The sequence below is a fragment of the Bombina bombina genome, chromosome 3 (assembly GCF_027579735.1).
Source record: "Bombina bombina isolate aBomBom1 chromosome 3, aBomBom1.pri, whole genome shotgun sequence".
Taxonomy (NCBI): domain Eukaryota; kingdom Metazoa; phylum Chordata; class Amphibia; order Anura; family Bombinatoridae; genus Bombina; species Bombina bombina.
The window spans coordinates 880382806-880407354 of NC_069501.1; the positions used below are offsets into that span (position 1 = coordinate 880382806).

At 40.3% G+C, this 24549-nt stretch overlaps 1 non-coding gene across 1 annotated transcript; it reads right to left on the minus strand.

The window, feature by feature from the left end:
• Positions 1 to 14789: 14789 nt before the first annotated feature.
• Positions 14790 to 14980, minus strand: LOC128654935 (U2 spliceosomal RNA). The gene has a single exon (XR_008401573.1). It is a non-coding gene; the product is annotated as a U2 spliceosomal RNA (small nuclear RNA).
• Positions 14981 to 24549: the final 9569 nt, after the last annotated feature.

The following is a 24549-nucleotide window of genomic DNA, read 5'->3' on the forward strand; positions in this document are numbered from 1 at the left end:
GGGGGAGTCTTGGCGAGTTCCAACACTTTTCTTGATTGGATTCGACCCTTGCCTTTGTGGGTTTAAACACATAGGGCCATATTATGAGTTGAGCACAAAATATTGCTTATGCAAATGTGATATTTGTGCTCTACTAAGTAATACCAGCTCACGCATATATGTGCTGGAATTACATGTGAGGTGCAATGTGCAACAATGTCATCGATCTATGATTGAATGTTCCGTCCTCCATTTTAGAAAAGGGGAAGATTCCAAACAATACACTTTTCGTGCATACATTGTCCATTTTGAAAAAGGGCAGGTATTAGATGCTATTTATTCCTTCATTATGATATGATATCTATATTAGTATGTAGTAAGATTAAATAAAATATTGGGAAATATTCACATCAACAGCAAAAAGTGTGTTATTACATATTTAAACAAATCTACCTTACAGTGTTATAAAGTCGCTATATACCAATTACGGAGCCTATTCAAAAAGCATTCAACTTATTTAGCTTCCAGAAATAGAAAAATCCTATATATATATTGTGACAGAAAGCAAGGCCTGGTTATAAATGGAAGATATTTAAGACCAAGCATTGTACATGCTATTTCTCCTTTCAGTTAAAACCCCAGGGAGAAAGTGTGTGTATTTGATTATCCCAGACAGCTGGGAACCTGTCCAGCAGCTAATCACAGTTGTGGCTAATTAGAAGTTGTGAGGGTTTAAATAGCAGCCTCACTTAGGCCTTGGGAGAGAGATATACAGCTACAGAAGCTGGTGTGTGTGTTTGTTGCACTGTGTAAAAGACTTTTGTTCCTGTGAACTGTAAAAGGACATTATTTTTACAAAGCACTTGTGGAATGCTGTGAAGTGCTGGGACACATTTAAAAGCATTTAGCTTTGCTGCAGAGGAAGCATTTCCCTCTGTTGAAAATGAACTGCCTGTTTGTTATTGCTGTGAAAAATAAAGCCTTTTGAACTACAGTGACTGTCCTGTGCTGCATTTGTGCCCTAGAAGACCGTGGTTAAAAGTGGTTCCTGTTACACTTGGTGGAGAATGCGGGCATCCACGTTGTAAGTCTGTGGGCATAATAATCTGCAAGCAACATGGAGGAAGTCATTAAAGCTTTGATCCATTCTAATGCTATACAGCAAGAGACTAACAGAAAAGCTGCTGAAAATAGTGCAGCACTGCAACAGTTGGTCTTGGCCCAGTCAGAGAGTGCTATGCTGCTGGCTAAATCACAGAAGGAGAACACTGAATTGTTGATACAACAGATGGCTGCTGTGCAAGCTGAGACATTCAGGAAGACCCGGGAGGAGCAGCAAAGTGCTACACAGACTCTGCAACGAGAGGTTCAAGCCATATCAGAAAGACTAAACTCTGAATATGTTGGTGGCAGCCAAGGTTCCAGAGTAATAAGGGCTAGTCATTATCTTCAAAAAATGACAGCAGCTGATGATGTTGAGGCGTATCTTTTGGCATTTGAACGCACAGCAGAAAGAGAAAAATGGCCGACAGTTGAGTGGGCAAGTATACTTGCGCCATTTCTTAGTGGTGAACCTCAGAAGGCCTACTTTGATTTAGAGCCAGCACAAGCCACTATGAGAAATTGAAAGCAGAAATCCTTGCACGCCTGGGGGTGACTTCGGCAGTCCGTGCACAAAGATTCCATTCCTGGATGTTTTCATCTCATAATGCTGCAAGATCCCAGATGTTCAACCTTATACACCTTGCCAGGAAGTGGCTGCAACCAGAGGTTAATTCGGCTACCAAAATAGTGGAACTACTGGTGATGGACTGGTTTCAGCGTGGATTACCTGCTTCCCTGCGGCGGTGGGTTAATCAAGGTGATCCTCAAACAGCGGATCAGTTGATTGTATTGGTCGAAAGATTTATAGCTTCAGGAGAAGTTTTGCAACAATCTTCAATGGATCAGCCCCACAATCCCAAGTCCCAGAGCTCTACAAGAACTGGTAAGACTGTTCAGGGGATAAAAGGGATAAGAGAGCAGCAGGTGTATAGGCAAAACACCAGAGACATTTCCCCAGGAATTAAGGAAACATTTAAATATAACCAACCTGTAAGATGTTTTAAATGTAATGAGGTTGGGCATATTGCTAGAGACTGTGATAAAGATGAATCTATGGACTGTAATGTTGCACATTCACTATTGTCTAATAGCAACAGCTCTGTTAATAATGATTCCCATTGGTGTACTGTGACGGTTAATGGTAAAGTGTCTAGGGCTTTGCTTGATTCAGGAAGTATGGTCACACTAGTGGCTAAATCTTTAGTACCAGATGCAGTATTAGATTATGGGGAAAAAATGGGAATTATCTGTGTTCATGGAGATAAACGGGCATATCCTACAGCTGAGGTGGAGATTGAGACTCAGTGTGGTAAATTAAAATATTGTGTTGGTGTAGTACCAAATTTAGCCCATGAGGTGGTGATAGGGAGAAATTTTCCAAAATTTCTGGAGTTATGGGAATCTCCAGAAATATGTCAAACTTCTGATATTTATGTATTTCCTTTCTCTGAAACTGATTTTGAAGGGGGTTCCATTGAAAAGGAGAAAAATAAGATTTATTGCCCTATGCCTGTATTAGTAGGTCATCAACCTTCTCAGAGTAATGAAGTACCAAGTACTAGCTTGGAAAATATTGATGATTTGATAGATCTGGTTGGTGGCCCTGGTAATTTTAAAAAAGCCCAATGGGAGGATCCAACATTGGTAGAGGCAAGAAATAATATCAGGGTTATAAATTATGTTAATTACAAAGTAAGTCAGCCAGGGAGAAGGAAACCTGAGCAAATATATCATATAAATCTGGTAAAACCTACAGAACTCCCTGTCACTGAACCAGAGGTGAATATATCGGAAACCCTATCTGTACATCAGAAGAGAGAGGTCAAGGATTTTATTAGAATGAACAAAGAGGTATGTTACGGTTACCCTTAGTCTCGCTGAGAGATGGACCGCTTAGTAGCCTGGATCCCTATTGCTAAAGAGGGGAGAAGCTGCTTTCCATAGTATTCTATATGAGTCTCGCAAATATAGAATAATCTCCCTTAGCTGCAGTACAGCTAGGATACCCTTCTGCCCACAAAAACGAGTCAACGCTGCGATTGAGGGTCAAACAAGAACTCAGGACTGGGATGCCCAGCCTGCTTTTTATTAAGGTTACATGCACACAGGGCACTCCCAGGGGGAGAGGGGGGGAAGCACAAAATCCCCCATCACACATTTAGATAGAGAGCACTGTCCTTTGACAGGCCACAATAGGATTACAGTACTTAAGATAACAAGTTTACAAGTTCATCTTATCAATTAGCAGTCTGGCTCCAGAGGTGATTAGACAATAGTTTCTAAAAGCTGAAAAAAAAGAGTTAACTCTTTATGAAATGAAACTTGTTACAGTTTTCTTGGAGCCCTTCTTAGGCGCTGGCTTGCTGGTTCAGGCATTGCTGCTGGGAAATAAGCTCTTCACAACAGAATAACTAATGCTTCTGTAACATTGCTCCCTTTCTGTGGAACACTCTGGCAGACACGGTCTGACCCCTTTTCGGGGCAGACTAAGGCTGTCCAGACCGCTGGTTATGCGGGGCTGAGGTCGGTTTGTCTGGACAACCCGTCGGCGTTGCCATTCTGTTTCCCAGGTCTGTAAGTAATGGTGAAATTGAAGGTTTGCAACGATAAGCTCCAACGTAATAGCCTGCCGTTATCTCCAGAGACCCGGTTCAGCCACACCAACGGGTTATGGTCGGTGACCAGAGTGAACTCCTGACCATATAAATAGGGAGTCAATTTCTTTAATGCCCACACCAAAGCCAAACACTCCTTTTCGACCGCTGCATAGCTGACTTCGCGGGGCAGGAGCTTCCGGCTGATGTAGGCAACTGGATGCTCCCCTCCATCTTCGCCTACTTGGCTGAGGACAGCTCCCAGCCCGAACATGGAAGCATCTGTATGGACGATAAAACGTTTGTTAAGGGCTGGGGCCGCCAAGACAGGAGCGTTAATTAGAGCATTTTTGAGAGCCTGGAAAGCCGTTTCACAGTGGGGAGACCACAGGACCTGTCGAGGTAAGTTCTTCTTGGTCAAGTCAGTCAGGGGTTTGGCAAGTGTGCTGTAGTCTGGTACGAACCGTCTATAGTACCCTGCCGTGCCCAGGAAGGCTAGGACCTGAGTCTTAGTGATGGGGGTGGGCCAATTGGCGACAGCTTCTATTTTGGCCGGCTCTGGTCGCTGCTTTCCACACCCCACCCGGTGACCCAGGTACTGTACCTCGGCCATCCCAAAGTGGCATTTTTCTGGCTTCAGAGTCAGGCCAGCAGCCCGGATCTGATCCAGAACCATTCCCACATGAGCTAAGTGGTCCTCCCAGGACTCACTGTGGATCGCTATGTCGTCCAGGTAGGCGCAAGCAAAACTCTGGAAGCCATCCAGGAGCCTATCCACCAAGCGCTGGAATGTAGCTGGGGCATTCTTCATCCCAAACGGCATTACCCTAAACTGATATAAGCCGAATGGGGTGACGAATGCCGACTTGGGGATAGCCTCCGGGGCCAGGGGAATCTGCCAGTAACCTTTGCAGAGGTCAATAGTGGTCAGGTAATTTCCCCTGGCTATACGATCGAGTAGCTCGTCTACCCTGGGCATAGGGTAAGCGTCCGTCACGGTATTTTCATTGAGCCTCCGATAGTCTACGCAGAACCGGGTGGTCCCATCTTTCTTGGGCACCAAGACAACTGGGGAGGCCCAGGGACTATCGGAGGGCTCAATTACCCTGAGCTGGAGCATCTCATCGATCTCCTTCTTCATTCCTGTCCTAACTGCTTCGGGGATTCGGTACGGAGCCTGGCGCAAGGGAGCTTGTCCCGGAGTATCTACCTGGTGGGTGGTTAAAGTAGTGTACCCTGGCTTCGGGGAGAAGGTGAGGTGTTTGGACTGGAGGAGTTGGTTGAGCTGCTCCCTTTCAGTGGGGCTAAGTCGGTCCCCTATCTGAACCTGCGCCACTATACCTGTGGGGAGGCTCTTTTCTAATAGGTCTGGAATGGGTAAACTGTCGGGGTCTTCCTGAGGGGAACAACATACGGCCGTCACGTTCTCTGGTCGCTCAAAATATTCCTTGAGCATGTTTACATGGAATGTCTTTCTAAGATTGTTGTCGTGGCAGCTAGCTATCACATAAGTGGTGTCTCCCCTTTTCTCTACGATCTGGTAGGGACCCTGCCAGGACGCCTGCAATTTGTCTGTCTTCACCGGCTTAAGTACTAACACCTTTTGTCCTATGGTGAAGATTCTCTTTCGGGCCCCCCGATCGTACCATACTTTCTGTCTTCTCTGGGCCAACTGGAGATTAGCCCGCACGGATTTGGCTAATTGCTCCATTCGGTCCCTGAGTTCCAGCACGTATGGCACAATTGGGACACCGTCAGCCTCCATCTCTCCCTCCCAGTGCTCCCGGATCAGGTTTAGGGGTCCCCGTACCTTTCTTCCGTAGAGCAACTCGAAGGGAGAGAACCCTGTCGTTTCCTGGGGCACCTCCCGATAAGCAAATAGGAGGTGCGGCAGGAAGCGTTCCCAGTCTCGGTATTCCTGAGTGAACGTCTTGAGCATTTGCTTGAGGGTCCCATTGAACCTCTCACACAGCCCGTTCGTCTGGGGGTGGTATGGGGAGCTTAGGAGGGACTTAATTTTGCAAACCTGCCAGAGTTGTTGGGTCAATTCAGCCGTAAATTGGGTGCCTCAGTCGGATAGGATTTCTTTTGGAAATCCTACCCGGGAGAACACCTGTACTAGTGCATTCGCTACCGTATCCGCTTGTATGTTGGATAGGGCGACAGCCTCTGGGTACCTGGTAGCGTAGTCCACTACGGTAAGAATGTATCGCTTACCGGAGGGACTAGGGGTAGCCAGTGGTCCCACTAGGTCAATAGCAACCCGGCTGAAGGGTTCCTCTACAATGGGCATATTTACTAGCTGGGCTTTAGGGTGATCGCCTCGCCTTCCTACTCGTTGACACACATCGCAGGTGTTACAGTAAGTTCTAACGTCAGCGTGCACCCCTGGCCAAAAGAACGTGTGAGTAATGCGGTGTAGGGTACGGGTAACGGCTAGGTGGCCTGCTAAGGGGATGTCGTGGCCTATTTTGAGGATTTCTTGACGGTATTTGTGGGGCACTACCAGCTGTCGCCTACGCTGTCCCCTTTTCTCTGTCCAGCGGTATAGTTTCCCTTTTTCCCATAAGAATGTTTCGTTATCTGCCCCGCCCCCTCCGGTCTCTGCTCGTTCCCGGTACTTTTGTAAGGTCGGGTCAGTCTTAGACTCTGCCTCGAAGGCATCTGGGGTGTCCCAGGGTATGGGGCCTAACCTGTCAGGCAAGGTCGGGGTAGGTCTTACCTGTGTCTCCCGCACTGGTGAGAGCTCTCGCTCCGTCCGGGCTTGGGCCCGTGTAGTCACTGGGTCCGCCTCGTTGTTGCATACTGGAGCATAGGCAGAAGTCATGGGGCCCAAATCGTTGCCCAGTAGTACTTCGGCAGGTAAATTATCCATTAGGCCCACGTTCACAGCCCCCTTTCCCGCTCCCCAATCAAGATGCACTTTAGCTGTTGGAATTTTGTACACATCCCCCCCCCGCCACTCTAACGGCCACAGTCTGTCCGGATCGCTTGTGCTCTGGCACCAAATGACTCTGTACCAGCGTGATAGTAGCCCCTGTGTCTCGCAATCCCTCGGTAGATCGCCCCTCGAGCCATACCCTCTGCCGATGGTGCTGGCGGTTATCTGAGGCAGCATATACAGGGTCTGCCTCGTGAAGCGGCCCCACATATCCCTCCATAGGGGCCTCTTGGTTAACACAGAGGGCCCGGGCCGGACGATAGGACCCAGAGGGGTAATTGTAATTCCTGGGTGTCTGGTGCGTATTAAGGGGGCAGCTAGCCATGAAATGCCCTGGTTGCTTGCATCGGTGGCAAGTCGGTCTGGGACGCTCAGAGCTGTTATTGGGTGGTCCTGAGTGTCGGACGGGCCCTGTGGGCACCGGGGCTCGGAATTCAGCACGAGGGGGTGCACGGTAAACCTCTCTGGGTTCGACCCGTGCTGGAGCTCGGTAGTTCATGGGTTCGTGAAGACGGGAGTCATAATGTTCATCGGCCAATTTGGCTGCTTCTTCTAAGGTAGAAGGCCGCCTGTCTCGCAGCCATTCCTTCCCTTGCTGTTCCATGCCATTATAAAAATGTTCTAAGAGAAACAATTGTAAAATTTCCTCCCCAGTCACCGCTTTACTTCCGCTCAGCCAGTGATTTGCCGCTCTCCGCATTCGGTGCGCCCATTCCATATGGGTATCGTTAGGCTTCTTTTCCGTGCCCCGAAACTGTCGGCGATACGTGTCCGGAGTTACAGCGTACCGTCGCAACAGTGTCTCCTTAACTAGCTCATACTGTGTCACTTCCTCAGCACCCAGAGTACGAAAGGCTTCCAGGGCTCGCCCGGATAGTTTCCCAGACAATATCGTGGGCCACTCTCTGTTGGGAATCTGGTGCAGGGCACATTGCCTTTCGAAGTCCGCCAAATATTCATCAATCCCTGTCTTGCTCTCTAGGAAGGGTCGAAATGCCGCATAGGGTATCTTGGGCCTCCCAGCATTTTCGACAGGGATGATTACCTGCGGGGCTTCAGCATTGCGGTGTGCGTTCGCTAGGTTGAGTTTGTGGGCTCGAGTCTCTCGTATATCCTCGTCCGCCTCCGCCATCAACTGCTGTACCAATTCCATGGAGGGGTTCGGCCCGTATAATGAGAGCCTTTCCCGAACAATCCTGGTTTTTTCGTCACTAATCGTGGTCGGTGTTTCCGCCATTGTGACGCTCTGATCCAGTTCGGTCAATTCTGCGATCAGCTCTCTCCTCGGCCGGTTGCTGGCGTACCCCCCTCTGCTTTCAAGTAAATCCTTTAGGGTTGTACGCTTCAATTTTTCGTAAGCGCTCTCCATCCGTTCTGTACCTCTCCTAGGAAATCCAGGAAAATCCCGCCGCTGCCGCCAAATGTTACGGTTACCCTTAGTCTCGCTGAGAGATGGACCGCTTAGTAGCCTGGATCCCTATTGCTAAAGAGGGGAGAAGCTGCTTTCCATAGTATTCTATATGAGTCTCGCAAATATAGAATAATCTCCCTTAGCTGCAGTACAGCTAGGATACCCTTCTGCCCACAAAAACGAGTCAACGCTGCGATTGAGGGTCAAACAAGAACTCAGGACTGGGATGCCCAGCCTGCTTTTTATTAAGGTTACATGCACACAGGGCACTCCCAGGGGGAGAGGGGGGGAAGCACAAAATCCCCCATCACACATTTAGATAGAGAGCACTGTCCTTTGACAGGCCACAATAGGATTACAGTACTTAAGATAACAAGTTTACAAGTTCATCTTATCAATTAGCAGTCTGGCTCCAGAGGTGATTAGACAATAGTTTCTAAAAGCTGAAAAAAAAGAGTTAACTCTTTATGAAATGAAACTTGTTACAGTTTTCTTGGAGCCCTTCTTAGGCGCTGGCTTGCTGGTTCAGGCATTGCTGCTGGGAAATAAGCTCTTCACAACAGAATAACTAATGCTTCTGTAACAAGGTATTTTCTGTGGTACCGGGAAAAACTAATGTTATTAAGCATGACATAATAACAGAACCAGGGAAGAAGGTCTACCTTAAACCCTATAGGGTCCCTGAGGCTCGTAGAAAGGCTATTAAACTGGAGGTAGAAAAAATGTTAAAGCTTGGGGTAATTGAGGAATCACAAAGTGAGTGGAACAGTCCAATCGTGCTTGTTCCAAAGCCGGATGGTTCATTAAGGTTCTGTAATGACTTTCGTAAGCTTAATTGTGTTTCCAAATTTGACACCTACCCAATGCCTAGGGTAGATGAGTTGATAGAAAGGCTAGGAAAAGCACGTTATCTCACTACAATTGATTTAGCGAAAGGGTATTGGCAGGTGCCTCTCACTAGTCAAGCAAAGGAAAAGACAGCTTTTTCAACCCCAGAGGGCTTATTTCAGTATACGGTGTTGCCATTTGGTTTACATGGGGCCCCGGCAACATTCCAGAGGATGATGGATAGAATTCTGAAACCCCATGTTCGTTATGCGGCAGCATATTTGGATGATGTTATAATTTATAGTACAGATTGGGAATCCCATCTTCCAAAAGTTCAAGCAGTACTTGATGCAATACGGTCCGCTGGGTTAACTGCCAATCCTGCAAAATGTACCGTTGGTTTACAGGAAGCTAAGTACTTGGGTTATACTATTGGTAGATGATTAGTTAAACCTCAGACAACAAAAGTAGAGGCCATACAGAACTGGCCACAGCCTCTAACTAAAAAACAAGTAAGAGCATTTATTGGGATAACTAGTTATTATAGAAGGTTTATCCCGAATTTCGCTACAATTGCGGCACCCTTGACAGATCTCACAAAAGCAAGGGCCCCAATTATGATAAAATGGTCCCCAGAAGCAGAACAAGCTTTTAAGCATTTGAAAGATGCCCTTTGTGCCCATCCAGTTTTGGTAACCCCCAATTTCGGTAAAGATTTTATTGTACAGACAGATGCCTCTGATGTTGGTTTAGGAGCAGTTCTCTCGCAGGAGTGTCAGGGAGAAGAGCATCCTGTCCTTTTCCTAAGCAGAAAACTTATTCCACAGGAAAAGAACTATTCTATAGTGGAGAAAGAATGCCTTGCCATTAAGTGGGCTTTAGAGACCCTTAGGTACTATCTGTTGGGAAGAAAATTTAAATTAATAACAGATCATGCTCCTCTCACATGGATGAGTCAGAATAAGGAAACAAATTCAAGGGTTACTAGGTGGTTTCTTAGCTTGCAACCCTTCAATTTTACTGTTGAGCACGGGGCCGGTCTTTTGCAGGGCAATGCTGATGGTTTGTCTCGGGTACATTCATTGATATCCATGGTCGCTCAACCCACTGGGTGTGAGCTGGGGGGAGGATATGTGACAGAAAGCAAGGCCTGGTTATAAATGGAAGATATTTAAGACCAAGCATTGTACATGCTATTTCTCCTTTCAGTTAAAACCCCAGGGAGAAAGTGTGTGTATTTGATTATCCCAGACAGCCGGGAACCTGTCCAGCAGCTAATCACCGGTGTGGCTAATTAGAAGTTGTGAGGGTTTAAATAGCAGCCTCACTTAGGCCTTGGGAGAGAGATATACAGCTACAGAAGCTGGTGTGTGTGTTTGTTACACTGTGTAAAAGACTTTTGTTCCTGTGAACTGTAAAAGGACATTATTTTTACAAAGCACTTGTGGAATGCTGTGAAGTGCTGGGACACATTTAAAAGCATTTAGCTTTGCTGCAGAGGAAGGATTTCCCTCTGTTGAAAATGAACTGCCTGTTTGTTATTGCTGTGAAAAATAAAGCCTTTTGAACTACAGTGACTGTCCTGTGCTGCATTTGTGCCCTAGAAGACCGTGGTTAAAAGTGGTTCCTGTTACAATATATATATATATATATATATATATATATATATATATATATATATATATATATATATATATATAATAGGTGATAAAACAACGTTCTCCCTTAGTTTTTTCAACTAACATTGTAAAAAATTAACCAAACATGGAAGGAGGGAAATAAGAAATGAAAAATTATAACTTCACATTATTGTTCAAGCCATAGTATATTAAAGTATCAAGAGTATTAATACTGATTGGAACAGCCAATAGAATGCGAGCGCAATCCTATTGGCTGATTGGATCAGCCAATAGGATTGAAGTTTAATCCTATTGGCTGATTGCATCAGCCAATAGGATTTTTTCAACCATAATTCCGATTGGCTGATTCTATCAGCCAATCGGAATCTAAGGGACGCCATCTTGGATGACATCACTTAAAGGGACACTGAACCAAATTTTTTTCTTTTGTGATTCATATAGAGCAAGCAATTTTAAGCAACTTTCTAATTTACTCCTATTATCAATTTTTTATTTGTTCTCTTGCTTTCTTTATTTGAAAAAGAAGACATCTAAGCTAAGGAGCCAGCCAATTTGTGGTTCAGAACCATGGACAGCACTTGTTTATTGGTGCTGTCCAATCAGCAAGGACAACCCAGGTTGTTCACCAAAAATGGGACGGCATCTAAACTTAAATTCTTGCTTTTCAAATAGAGATACCAAGAGAATAAAGAAAATTTGACAATAGGAGTAAATTAGAAAGATGCTTAAAATGTCATGCTCTATCTGAATCATGAAAGAAAAAAATTGGGTACAGTGCCCCTTTAAAGGAACCGGATGTCTTGAAGATGGACCCGCTCCGGATGGATGAAGATAGAAGATGCCATCTGGATGAAGACTTCTGCCCATCTGGATGACCACTTCTCCCGGCTTGGATGAAGACTTCTCCCGGCTTTGTTGAGGACTTCTTGCCGCTTTGTTGAGGAATTCTCCCGGTTTTGTTGTTCAAAACTGTAAGTGGATCTTCGGGGTTTAGTGTTAGGTTTTTTTAAGGGTTTATTGGGTGGGTTTTAGTTTTAGATTAGGGTTTTGGCAACTAAATGCCCTTTTAAGGGTAATGCCCATCCATATGCCCTTTTCAGGGCAATGGGGAGCTTAGGTTTTTTTAGTTAGGGTTTCATTTGGGGCATTGATTGTGTGGGTGGTGGGTTTTAATGTTGGGGGGTTGGTTGTATTTTTTTACAGGTAAAAGAGCTGATTTATTTGTGGCAATACCCCGCAAAAGCCCATTTTAAGGGCTATTGGTAGTTTAGGCTAGGGTTTTTTTTACTTTTGGGGGGCTTTTTATTTTGATAGGGCTATTAGATTAGGTGTAATTAGTTTAAATATCTTGTAATTTGTTTTTTTATTTTGTGTAATTTAGTGTTTGTCTTTTTTGTAATTTAGGTATTTGTATTTAATTTAGTTAATTGTATTTAATTTTGGTAATTTATTTATTTGTAGTGTAAGGTTAGGCGTTAGTGTAAGACAGGTTAGGTTTTATTTTACAGGTATATTTTTATTTATTTTAGCTAGGTAGTTAGTAAATAGTTAATAACTATTTAGTAACTATTCTACCTAGTTAAAATAAATACAAACTTAGCTGTGAAATAAAAATAAAATATAAGCTAGATGCAATGTAACTACTAGTTATTTTGTAGCTAGTTTAGGGTTTATTTTACAGGTAAGTATTTAGTTTTAAATAGGAATTATTTAGGTAATGATAGTAGGTTTTATTTATATTTATTTAATTATATTTAAGTTAGGGGGTGTTAGGGATAGACTTAGGTTTAGGGGTTAATAACTTTAGTATAGTGGCGGCGATGTTGGGGGCGGCAGATTAGGGGTTAATAACTTAATGTAGGTTGTAGAGAAGTTAGGGGCAGCAGATTAGGGGTTAATAATATTTAACTAGTGTTTGCAATGTAGGATTGCGGTGGTTTAGGGGTTAATATGTTGATTCTAGTGGTGGCGATGTCAGGAGCAGATGATTAGGGGTTAATCATTTTATTTTAGTGTTTGCGATGTGGGAGGGTCTTGGTTTAGGGGTTAATAGGTAGTTTATGGATTTAGTGTACTTTTTAGCACTTTAGTTATGAGTTTTATGCTATAGCTTTGTAGTGTAAAACTCATAACTACTGACTTTAGAATGCGTTACGAATCTTGCGGGATAGGCTGTACCGCTCACTTTTTGGCCTCCAAAAAAAAGCTTGTAATATTGGCGCTATGTAAGTCCCATTGAAAAGACTTTACAAAAATTGCATGTTAATTTACGTTACAGCCAAAAAAATACAGCTGTACCTACAAGACTCGTAATAGCAGCGGTAGGGAAAAAGCCGCGTTATGAGCCTTAACACTGCTTTTTTACTCATAACGCAAAACTCGTAATCTAGCCGTAAGTTTATGGTGTTTATGAATGATTTGACTGTTTTGTGTAGGGAAAGTGCATCGATTAAGCATGCAATTCTTTGTTTCAATGGTTCGGTAAGGAGTCTAGTTTTAAGATGAATATGAATAAATCTGAGTATATGTTGTATGGGAAATGGGAGGGTGTGTTATGTGTCGATGTTCAGTTTATTAGGGATAAGATTAAGGTCTTAGGTGTGTTTTTTTCTTCTAATTTAAAAAGTGGCGTTAATTGGGAGTTTGTTGTGGATAAGATTTAGAAGAAAATTTATTTTTGCAATTTGAGATTGTTATCTTTAGATGGGAAAACTTTAGTGATAAAGCAAATAATTCTGCCTATTATTCTATATATAGCAAAGGTATTTTTTTCTGCCGGTTCTTTGGTTAAAAATATTTATTATAGAATATTTTCTTTTTCGTTGGGGATATAAGATGGAGACATGTCGAAGGGAGGAAATGAAGAAGTTACATAAGATTGGTGTTTTAAGTATTTTGCTTTTAACCTAAAAATGCCATTTTATGGTAATGATTGTTTTTTAAAGAATTATATGACATTTTAAAAGGTATAAGTGGTCCAATTTTTTTTTTATCTCAACCATATGCTTTTAATCCTTTACTGTGTTATGTTATTTTAGATAACATTATTAAGGATTATGGTTTTAAGGATTTTAGCCCAGAAGATTTAACAGATCATAAAATCATTTTATATGTTTTTAGGCAAAAAATAAATTGTTTTTAACATTTCTAATTTTTCAAGTGATGTGTCTGTTAAAATTTGTGGAAAGTGTCTATGAAAGAATTAAGAAATTATCTGAAGGATTTAGCATGGGGTATATTTAGAGGAGGTTTGCCCACAAAAGATGTCCAGTACAGAAGAGGTCTGTTGGCTAGTCCTGTGTGCCCCAGGTCCTCCTGTGCAGTCAATGAAACACTGTACATATTTTTTGGAAATGTTTTTTTTTCACAAAAAATTTGGAGACTGGCTGGGCCTACTTTTAAATGTTTGATGAAAATGCTTCTTTTTTTGAGGCAGTTTTATATGGTAATGAAGCCAAGTTTTTAGGAATATGGTAATCTATCATTTGTTTTAAGGAAGTATTATGAAAGGCAAGCAATCTTTTACTACTAATTAAAGATGAGTTTTCACCTAAAGATTGTGTAAGGATAGCTTTTAGTTTAATGTATGTATATTTCTTGAGGGATATTAAGATTTTCGGTAGAAGAAAATCTGCTAGTATGTGGAACTTTACTTTGAGGAATTCCTTACTTTAGTTTTTGTTTTGTTATAAACCTTTCTTTTAGTGTATTTGTTCCTATCTGATGTTATCTTCTGGAAGTGATACTTTTTAATGGATATATTGCTATGTGACTTTGGCTAGACTTTTGTTTAAGATTTATAAATTCCTGTATTACTGAGTAGTTAAAAAAAAGTTAAGTGTTACACAGCAGGACCTTTCCACAGACTGTTCAGGTTTTTGTGGATGCTGAAAAACAAAGGCATTTTAGATTGCTAAGTGTGCAGTCAATGATTATTGAGAAGATGCTTGGGATGCCTGGCAAGGAGATATTTTGTATCCAGCTATTTTGCCATTATGGTGCTTTTGATGTTTCCTTTATGTCCAAAGAGATTGCTTCCCTATGTTACCATAAGGCTGTGTCCTTTAGGGGTCACCCTGATCTGCAGGGTTTTCATTTCACTCACAGTATGGTGAAACCATGAGAATTACTGTGTTGGTTGATGTGTATAATCCTTTTGTTAATGACTCCTTCAAAGTGAACTGGTTGCAGAGATTTTGCTCCTGCGTGAGTCTTGCAGAGAGACTTAAAAATGCTTATGGGACATTTACTGGGAAAAGGAGGTTTTATATGGAGTTTTTTTTTGTTTGTTTTTTTGGTGCACCGGTTCTGAAGGTACTGCAATACAAGGTCAGTGCATAGAGTGGACAGAGCAAGTTCTTCTTTCATCTCCCTGTTCAAAAAGTCAATTTATTATATGATCCCCAGATAGGGGACGTATCAGATATTAAACTGATAAGAACAGATACTAAACTTGATCTTAGCCAAAACACAGAAAAGCAATATAGAGTTCTTTTTGGATGAGGCAGGAGATGTGAGACAGCATCCTCCCCAAACATTTTCCATCAACAGCAATCAAGGCTACCTTCTGATTCCTTTTATGCCTCGGTATTGACCAAAAATGTCAAACGTTTGGGCATACAAAGGATACCTGTAAAGATGATGTTTCTTGCAAGAATTGTAGTGAACAAGGCCATTATGCAGTAAATTGTATGGTGGAGAAGAAAAATTGCCACTGCGGGGCTACTGGATATTTTTAATGACATTGTCCACCACAGTTACTGGAAGGTAAGAATTTTGCTCAGGTGGTTGCTCAGGGTGCTTGATCTTGAGGCAAGGACAGCAATCTGTGAAAGTAGAGGCACCCAAGGGAGATACTGTAGAAACATGATACTGATCCCGTTGAGGGTCCCCCCAACCAAGCATATTGGGCCATCTTCTATGAAGGATATTATAAAAAAATATATAGAGCAGTTCGAAGTCCCTGAAATCTTGCAGGGCAAAAATGAGAAGGAGATTCATCCTACAACTGGTCAGCTAAAGAGATGTCTCTAAGGTAAGAGTTGAGTAATGAAAGCATTGTGTGGAAATTGAATGTGAGTTTGTTGGAGAATTAATGAATTGTTGAGTGTTTTGTGAGGGAGTATAAATGGATGCAGAGGAGAAAGTGGGTTTTTGATTGATGGGAATGGGTAAAGAGTGAATGTATGTTTTTCTTTTTTAGGAATGGAAGGATGAAACGTGAAGAATGGAGTTTGTGAGACTGACAGAGGGATTTAGAGCATTTGAGAGAATTGAAGATATTGGGTGAGAATGTGAATAATGAATTAGAAGGTCCTAAGTGTGTGAGAAATGTAAAAGTATTGTGATGCAGGTGAGAATGGAAGCATTTGAGGAAAATTAAAAATATACAAGTTAAGAAAGTTTGTAGGTATAAGCAAGGTATGGTGAGTGTGTTGGATTAATCCGGGTTTCACAGAGAAGGGAAAGATGAAATTATGCATGAATTGTTTTTGTTTTATGAGAATTTGTATAGATTAAAGAATATGATTAAAGTTTGTGTAATGAGGTTTTGAATGATGTGGAAGTAAAAACTAATAATGAGGATTTATGTATGCTTGAAATAGATGTGAGTTTGGGGGAATTAATTGGTATTGTGAAAGGTATGAAGAAGTGTAAGTGCCTGGAAGTGATGGGTTGCTAGTGGATTTTTATTGTAAGTTTTGGAGTCTGATTGGTGAGTGTGTGCTGGATGTTTGTAAGTGTTTGTAAGTGGGTATTGAGTGAGCATAAAATGTCTAAATCAATGAAAGTGTAATAATTTTAATATTAATATTAAAAAGGAGATAAATAGAATTTGAAAAAATAGAGACCTCTTCTGTTATTGAAAGTTAATTGCAAGATTGTTTCAAAGTTGTTGGCTGAAAGGTTAAAGTGTGTGGTTGGAAAGATTGTGGGTAAAGAACAAGTGTGTGCAGTGCCTTGGCGTTGGATTGCTGAGAGTTTCGTGGGTTTGAGTTACAATATGATACTCTAAGGAATGTAAACATTCAGTGGCGATTTTGAAAAAGCTTATGAGATGGTTTCACATGAATATATGTTTAATGTTTTGGAGAAATTAGGTAGTAACAAACATTGTGTGATTGGATTAAGAGTATGTATAGGGATTTTATAAGTAGAATGCAAGTGAAAGTTTTTTGTCTGAGTTTGTTCAAATTAAATCTGATGTGTTTCAGGGATGTTCATGATCACCAATTTTGCTTGTTATTGTGAATGAGCATTTGATGCAATTGTTAAGGAAAGATAAGATTATTTGTGTAGAGGTGCCTGGTAGTGGTAGGAGAAGTTTAAAAGTAATATCATATATGGAGGATGTGACTGATGTATGTAAATCTCCATTGAGTTTGAAGAGAGTGCGATTGCATGTGGATTGGTTTTGTAGAGAAAGTGGGTTTAAGGGTTTGGAAAAAAAAGTGTGAGGTGAAAGCTTTTGGTGAATGGAGAGAGTTAGATTTTAGTGGATGGCCAATTCAGAAAGATGTGATTGAGGTGATTGGAGTGAAATCTAATGAGGATTTTCTTTTTTTCAATTTTAAGTTTTTTTTTATTGAGGAAATGAGATACAGGTTTGATTAAACATAACACAATCACAGGAAGTTGTTTGCATGTGCAAAGAAATAACAAAACGGATAGTGTATCCAAACATGGTGTATCTATGAGAGGCATACAGTAAGGCAAATAATCCTGTTAGGATAAGAAGAGCAACAATATTATATGCTGAAAATGAACATGAGTACTGTAAGTGGAAGTTCCTGATCTTGATAAATTAGACTTCAATTTTTATATTAAATATATTGTTTAATATGATACATATTGATATTAAACAGGTGTGTGCAATTGAAAAATAAACTAGTTGGGCATGGTCATACATTATACAAGAAGAAAAATGTCCATAGGATTGTAAAGTAGATGGTAACATTTAAATAAAGCAGAAATATTGGCCCTCAGGGGCCTCAAAGAGAATCCAAACTTGGTCATCAGAGCATCTGATAAGGGAGGGTCTGTGGTTGTCATGGACAAAGACTTCTTTTTGAAAGAAGCAACACAACAACTATCAGACTCTTCCCAGTATAGGAGTCTAACAATGGATCCCACAGTTAGATTTAAACAGGAACTATTAGACCTTATAGACGATGGGAAAGAAGCAGGTTTCTTAGATGAAAAGACCAGTGAGTATCTTATAGTGGATTTTCCTGTTAAGCCCATCTTCAATTTCCTTCCGAAAGTGCACAAATCCATCTTAGAGGTAAAAGGTCGTCCTATCATTAGTGGCATCGGTTCAATTCTAGAACCATTGTCACAATGGCTGGATGCTATATTGCAACCCTTAGTACAGAACCTGTCAAGCTACCTGAGAGACATGAAACAACTTCTGATTGATGTAGATTCTCTCAGTTGGAGTGGGAGTTATAGTTGGGTATCTTTGGATGTCACTGCCCTGTACTCCAGTATTCTGCACAGTGCAGGCCTGGAGGCAATTGCATTTTTTCTGAGGAGAGCAACCAACTATAATCCCCAATTTTGTCAATACATTCTTAGGGTTATGGAGTTTCTCTTAACCCATAATTTTTTTTGAGTTTGAAGGTGTCCATTACCTCCAGAGATGTGGGACAGCCATGGGGGTGAAATTTGCGCCCTCCTACGCCAACATATTCATGGGTTGGTGGGAGCTGTCCCACATCTATGGGGGCGATGGCCCCTGGAAATCTAAGATAAAATACTATAGAATATATATAGATGATCTTCTGATCATCTGGGAGGGGGAAGAGGCAGAGTTGGTGGAATTCCTCAGAGATTTAAATAGCAATACAGCAGGCATTAGACTAACCATGATTATGGGAAAACCCACATTAATTTTCTAGATGTAACATTAATGGGAGAACAGGGAAAGATACACACTAAAGTGTATAGGAAACCAATCACTGGGAATACACTTCTACACATGAAAAGTAGTCACCCCCAAAGGGTATTTTTTTCCGTGATGAAGGGTCAGTTCATACGTATAAAACAAAATTGTTCAACCCAGATAGAATTCGAACAAGAATCTTTGGACCTGGAGAATCACCTCTGCAGTAGGGGTTATGATAGAAAATAGGTTGCAAGAGTAAGAGAGACCATCTCCAGAAGGGAAAGGAATTAATTCCTTACCCCAAAAGATTCAAATTTGAAGAATACAAATTTCGGAAAGATAACTTTTGTAACCAAATACAGTGCACAGTTTCATAAGGTATGCAATATCATACGCAAGCACTTTTGTATGCTTACAGCAGATGAGGGACTTGCAAATATAGTGTCCAAGGGGTGTAGGTTCGCATACAGGAAGGGCATGACTATTGGCAACGTGGTTGCCCCCACACAATTGAGGGCAAATCATGTTTCCAGTTCATCTTGGTTAAGGCACACTGGTGTCTATAGATGTAACTATGGCCCTTGTATAGCATGTGGTTGTTTACAACCAGGTGAGGGTTTTATCAGCACAGCCACCGGAGAACATTTCAGACACCATTCATTTCTGAATTGCAGATCAACTTATGTAATTTATCTGTTAACTTGCGAATCTTGCCGAATACAATATACAGGTCTCACCACCAGGGAAGCAAGAGAAAGGATCCGAGAGCACATTACCAATATTAAAGCAGGCAAGCTCACAACTCCCCTAGTACAACACTTCAAAATCAAACATAACAAGAATGTAAGTTCGTTAAAATGGACGGTTATTGAACAAGTGAAGTGCAAGAAAAGAGGGGGGCAGAGAAAATTTGCTAGCTAAGAGAGAGGTGTTCTGGATACACAGGCTAAGAACTAGGGTTCCCACAGGATTATATTCAGAATTTGATTTAATACATTTTTGGGAATAGATCAACGAGCCTTAGTGTGTCCAGAGCGCCTCTCTTTTATCTCTTATATCTTTATATCCTCTATTTGTTAAATTGAACCCATACATTGAAATCAAAATACTTTAACAGTAACTGTTATCATTATTTTTGTGTATGTGGTAACTCTTAATTTCAATTTCAATTTTAATGTTCAGTTTAAGTTTTAATTATATCATCACTTTTGGTCATGTCATTAACCATGGGTACTAGTGAAGTAAATTTAGACTCATATAGACAATAAGTGATGCTACTGAGGAAATATGTGAATTTGTTGTTCAACAGGTATTGTCTAAAATGAAGCTGACATATTTGTGTTAAACATGAAACAGTTAATTTAGAGCCTCAATAGACAAACACATATGATACAATTTTAAACCAATCACAAGGAGCACAGGTGTTTAAAATGTGAATTAAGGATAGACACTTTAGCTAAGATTATGGCCAGAATGGCCAAAACATGTCAGTCAGCAGTTTGTCATTCATGTGCGTTTGTCTAGGCACTATTTGTCACGATAACCTTCCTGCTTATTTTTGAAGTCTGTACACAGCTATCAATAAAAGCAGTTTTATATGCAATTGGATTACTGGTGCAGCTTCAATTTTTATTTTTGGTAACATTTAATGCATAGGAGTAAGAGTTAGGTCAATTATGAACACACCTGCAAGTGTGAGTAGGTATTAATGAGTTAAAAGAACTAGCATCAAATATTTGGGAGGGGGTAAGTCAGCAGACAAAAAACACTTTAAATCGGAGGTGGGGGAGGAGGGGGGAGGGTAGTGGATATAGTGATATGGTTACTAGTAGCTAACGAGTGTAGCATGGTATGGAGAGGACACAATGGGTATTTTGTTAAAGGTATTCAAGTCAATTGCGGTGTTGACGGATAAATGAAATATGGTAGATTGCTGGTAGTGTATGAGAAGTTGTTATCAATGTTAAGCGAGGTGAATATGGGGAATACAGTACGAGTACAATATGACATGTTTCAGGATTAGTAACCTCTGACTTTCAAGTTGGGTTAATCATTTGAAATGATGCCAAAGAGAATAAAGAAACTACGCAATGAAAAAATATTTCAGCAGGATAGGTTAGTTGCATCTAAATAAAATTCATTCCCTATATATATATATATATATGCCTCACAAAAAACTCATTAGCCTCTGATGAAGCGCATGTACGCATGCGCGAAACGCGTCAGGTGTCTACCTGTACTTACACCTGTCATTTGGCCGTCTGGCTGAACTAAAGAATTAAAGATCTATATATCTTGTTTGCTGTCTCCGGAACATTCTATAGTGCCATTATCTAAAATACTATACTTTAGATTTGGCTAAACTAATTTTGAAACACCATTGTTTATGAGTAAGGAAAACTATACCTGCTAGCTATTGTACTGCTATCTTTGCATTCTTTGTATAATTTTTTGATTTTTTTTTTCCCATTTAGCAGCACATTGGGTCGAACTTGTATATATATAAATCTTTACACTACATTGTAACTATATCTCTAACAATACTATTTGCATATATATACACATATAGTTCTTTTGGACATTAGTGCATTTCCCATAATGGCCACCAGCAATTTACCCATAGGGGTTATAGATGAAAATAAACGTAAACGCATTATGGAAACTGCACTAAAAGGTGAAGTACAGATAACTAGTTTAGTCAAAGAGGATGATATTACTAACATTTTTTCTAAGTTAGAACAATTGAGATTCAAGGAAACCAATTTGTGGTGGGACATTGAATTCTTGGAATTATATATATCAGAAAACAAAGTACCTAGGGGACTACGCATGAAAAAATTCCCATCATTTGCATTGAATAATATAAAATTCATGGAGGAATGGAATATTAATTTGACCAATTGCTCCATCATATTGATGAAACAATTACTAAACCACAAAAAAGAAGAGAGAGATTTGATTTTAACTGAAATCAACAATAGTATGATTTCTTTAAAACCTTTTGAAGAGAGTCAGAAATATTCAGATTACACTAAACAACTTAACGAAACAATAGACCAATTAGACACTATTCTATCTGATAGGAAAGTACAAAAATACCAAAGAGATGTCAAGGATTATGAACTTGACATAATGTATTCTTGGCAAAAACACAAACCTACTAGATCTAATTGGTCAACAAATAAAAACAAAAATAATAAGTCAAAAAACAAGAATAAGCAAAAAAATAAACATACACAGGGTAATAAGACCAAACATGACACTATTAAACATGTCACTTTCTCTAGTATAGACACAGATCACTATGACAGCAGTGAACAAATGACTGAGGATGAACAAACACCTAGTACATCTAAGGTGACAACACCTAATCCAACATTAAATACCAATAGAAGAGAACTTAAATCATTGATAAAACAGCCACATCAAACCAGCACCCCAAAAAAGAACGATACTACTATAGAAACTGAAAATTCAGAGTCCACTTACCGTTACCCCAGCAGGGTCAGAAAAAATGTAAAGAAATAGCGGTTATTAACCTCTCTGAATATCCTTTGTCCAATACAGAAATAGACCTACTAAACAAGGGCCTATCATATGCACCTGTGCACAATTTTGATTTAGTCAACACTCTAATCGATATAAATAAATTTGTAAGAAAAATAGTTCTGAAACAGCACTTTCAAAATACCGCAATTGACACTAATACTCACAGTAGGCTCACTGACACTCAGGATCCTATACCTACTACCCAACACTTATCAGTAGGATTAAAATTTACAGATTTACTAGATTTAACCAACCTTGTTACTTTAGAACAAGATTCACTTAGACACACTGAAGCTCTAACTAATAATTGCACTAATTTTATTTATAAAAACACCTCTCACTTTTATCCAATACATTCAAGACACCACCTACTGGACACATATCAGAGAGTTGTAGAGAGGGAACTCACAGATCTATATAGATCGGTTGATTACAATCCCCTCAATATTAATTCTGACAATATCACTAAAACACAGAGAAAAGTTCTGTCCAAACTTCAGAATAATGATAATATTGTCATAGTCCAAGCGGACAAAGGAGGGGCAGTAGTATTATTAAACAAACATGATTATGTGGAAGAAATAAACTCTCAACTTAGTGATAGTCAACTGTATACTAAATTGCGCTTCAATCCTACCAATTCCATCAAACATATATTAACACATTTGTTAGATTTTGCAGTTGAACATCATCACATGGACAAAGAACTGGCAGATCATTTATATGTGCACGAGCCAACCACCCCTTACTTTAGAATTGTACCCAAAATACACAAAGGCTTGGAAAAACCTCCTGGCAGGCCCATAGTGGCCAGTAATGGGTCCCTTTGCGAAAGATTGGGTGATTGGCTCGATCACATTCTCCAACCTACCATGTTAGCTCTTCCAGGATACATACGGGATAGCGCACACTTAATTACTCAACTCAAAGACATCAATTGGAAGGACACATATACATGGACTACCATTGATGTCACTGCCCTATACTCCAACATTCCACATATGTTGGGTCTTAGGGCAGTAGACGCTATGTTACATCGCCACTCTAACTATGGAGATGAATTCATATCTTTCATTGTACAAATCACTGAATTTTTACTTCAAAATAATTTCTTTGTTTTTCAAGGAGAATATTATTTACAAAAATGTGGCACAGCGATGGGGGCAAAATTTGCCCCCGCCTATGCCAACATTTATATGGGGTGGAATTAAATCGTATTTTCTCCAGTACTTTTCCTTTTGCTACCAATGTCATTATGTATGGTCGTTTCATCGATGACATTGTAATCATTTGGAATAGTCATGATGGACAACCAGTGGACAAATTCATAGATTATATGAACCATAACAATTATAATTTGACTTTCACAGCAAACAAACATGAAACTAAAATTGATTTCTTGGACCTCAGTATAGAGAGTAGAGCTGACAGAATCTTTACTAGCACTTATCGAAAACCATTGGCACGCAATACCATACTGCGTGCGGATTCCTGTCATCTCTCTCACCTAAAGAGAGGTATTCCAACGGCGCAATATTTACGATTGCGCCGTAATTGTACAGAACTTAACAAATACTATACACAGGCACACGAGCTGACAGCTCGATTAGTAGATAGGGGTTACCAGAAACATCTACTAACACGCATTCAAGAACAAGTAGGGAAAATAAACAGACAGGACCTACTTATAACTAAACCTAAGAGAAGGAGCACAGAATTCAATCAAACCAGTACAAATAGTAACATGCTATTCATCACCCGATTCAGTAAACAATACCAACAGATTTGCAGAATAGTAAAAAAGAACCTTACTATCTTAAAAGGTGATGAAACATTAAGCAATATACTTACAACAGGCGTAAAGTGTGTAGCTAGAAAAGCCCCGACCTTAGGAGATATTACAAGGAAAAACTTTGCAGGAAAATCCACCAGTAATAAAAACTGGTTAAGCCTTAGATCTGGCTGTTTTAAATGTGGACATGTCCCTTGTAAGGGTTGTACTTGTATTACAGTCACTAACACATTTTCTTCAAATATTACTAAACAAACTTTTCAAATAAGAGACAGGATAGATTGCAATTCTATATTTGTGATCTACTTGATCAACTGCCTATTTTGCTCAAGTCAATATGTAGGCATCACGACCCGTCCATTAAAGGAAAGGATCCGAGAACATTTACGTTCTCTAGATGAGAAAGAACCAAAAACACCAGTGGCTAAACATTTTAGAACTCATGGTATAGGCCCTAAATATTTTTCGTTTATCGGCATAGATACCATAAAACAACACCCCCGAGGGGGAGATAGAGGTAAAACTCTTCGCAAAAAGGAAATATTTTGGATAGTAAAATTACACACTAGGGCCCCAGAGGGAATTAATAAGAGGATGGACGTAGATCTCTTTACTGAATAGTTAAGAATACTTACATCTCTATATGACTGTAGTGAATTTTATTTCTTTGAATAGACAAGTAAGTAGTGAATGAAAATGCCCTGATAGTGAGAGATATACTTTCAACCAAAAAATCTTTGAAAAACAAATTTTGAGAGAAGTAACTACTAACAAATATTATAACTCTCACGTATAATCAAATATAAAATGCACAATATAATGT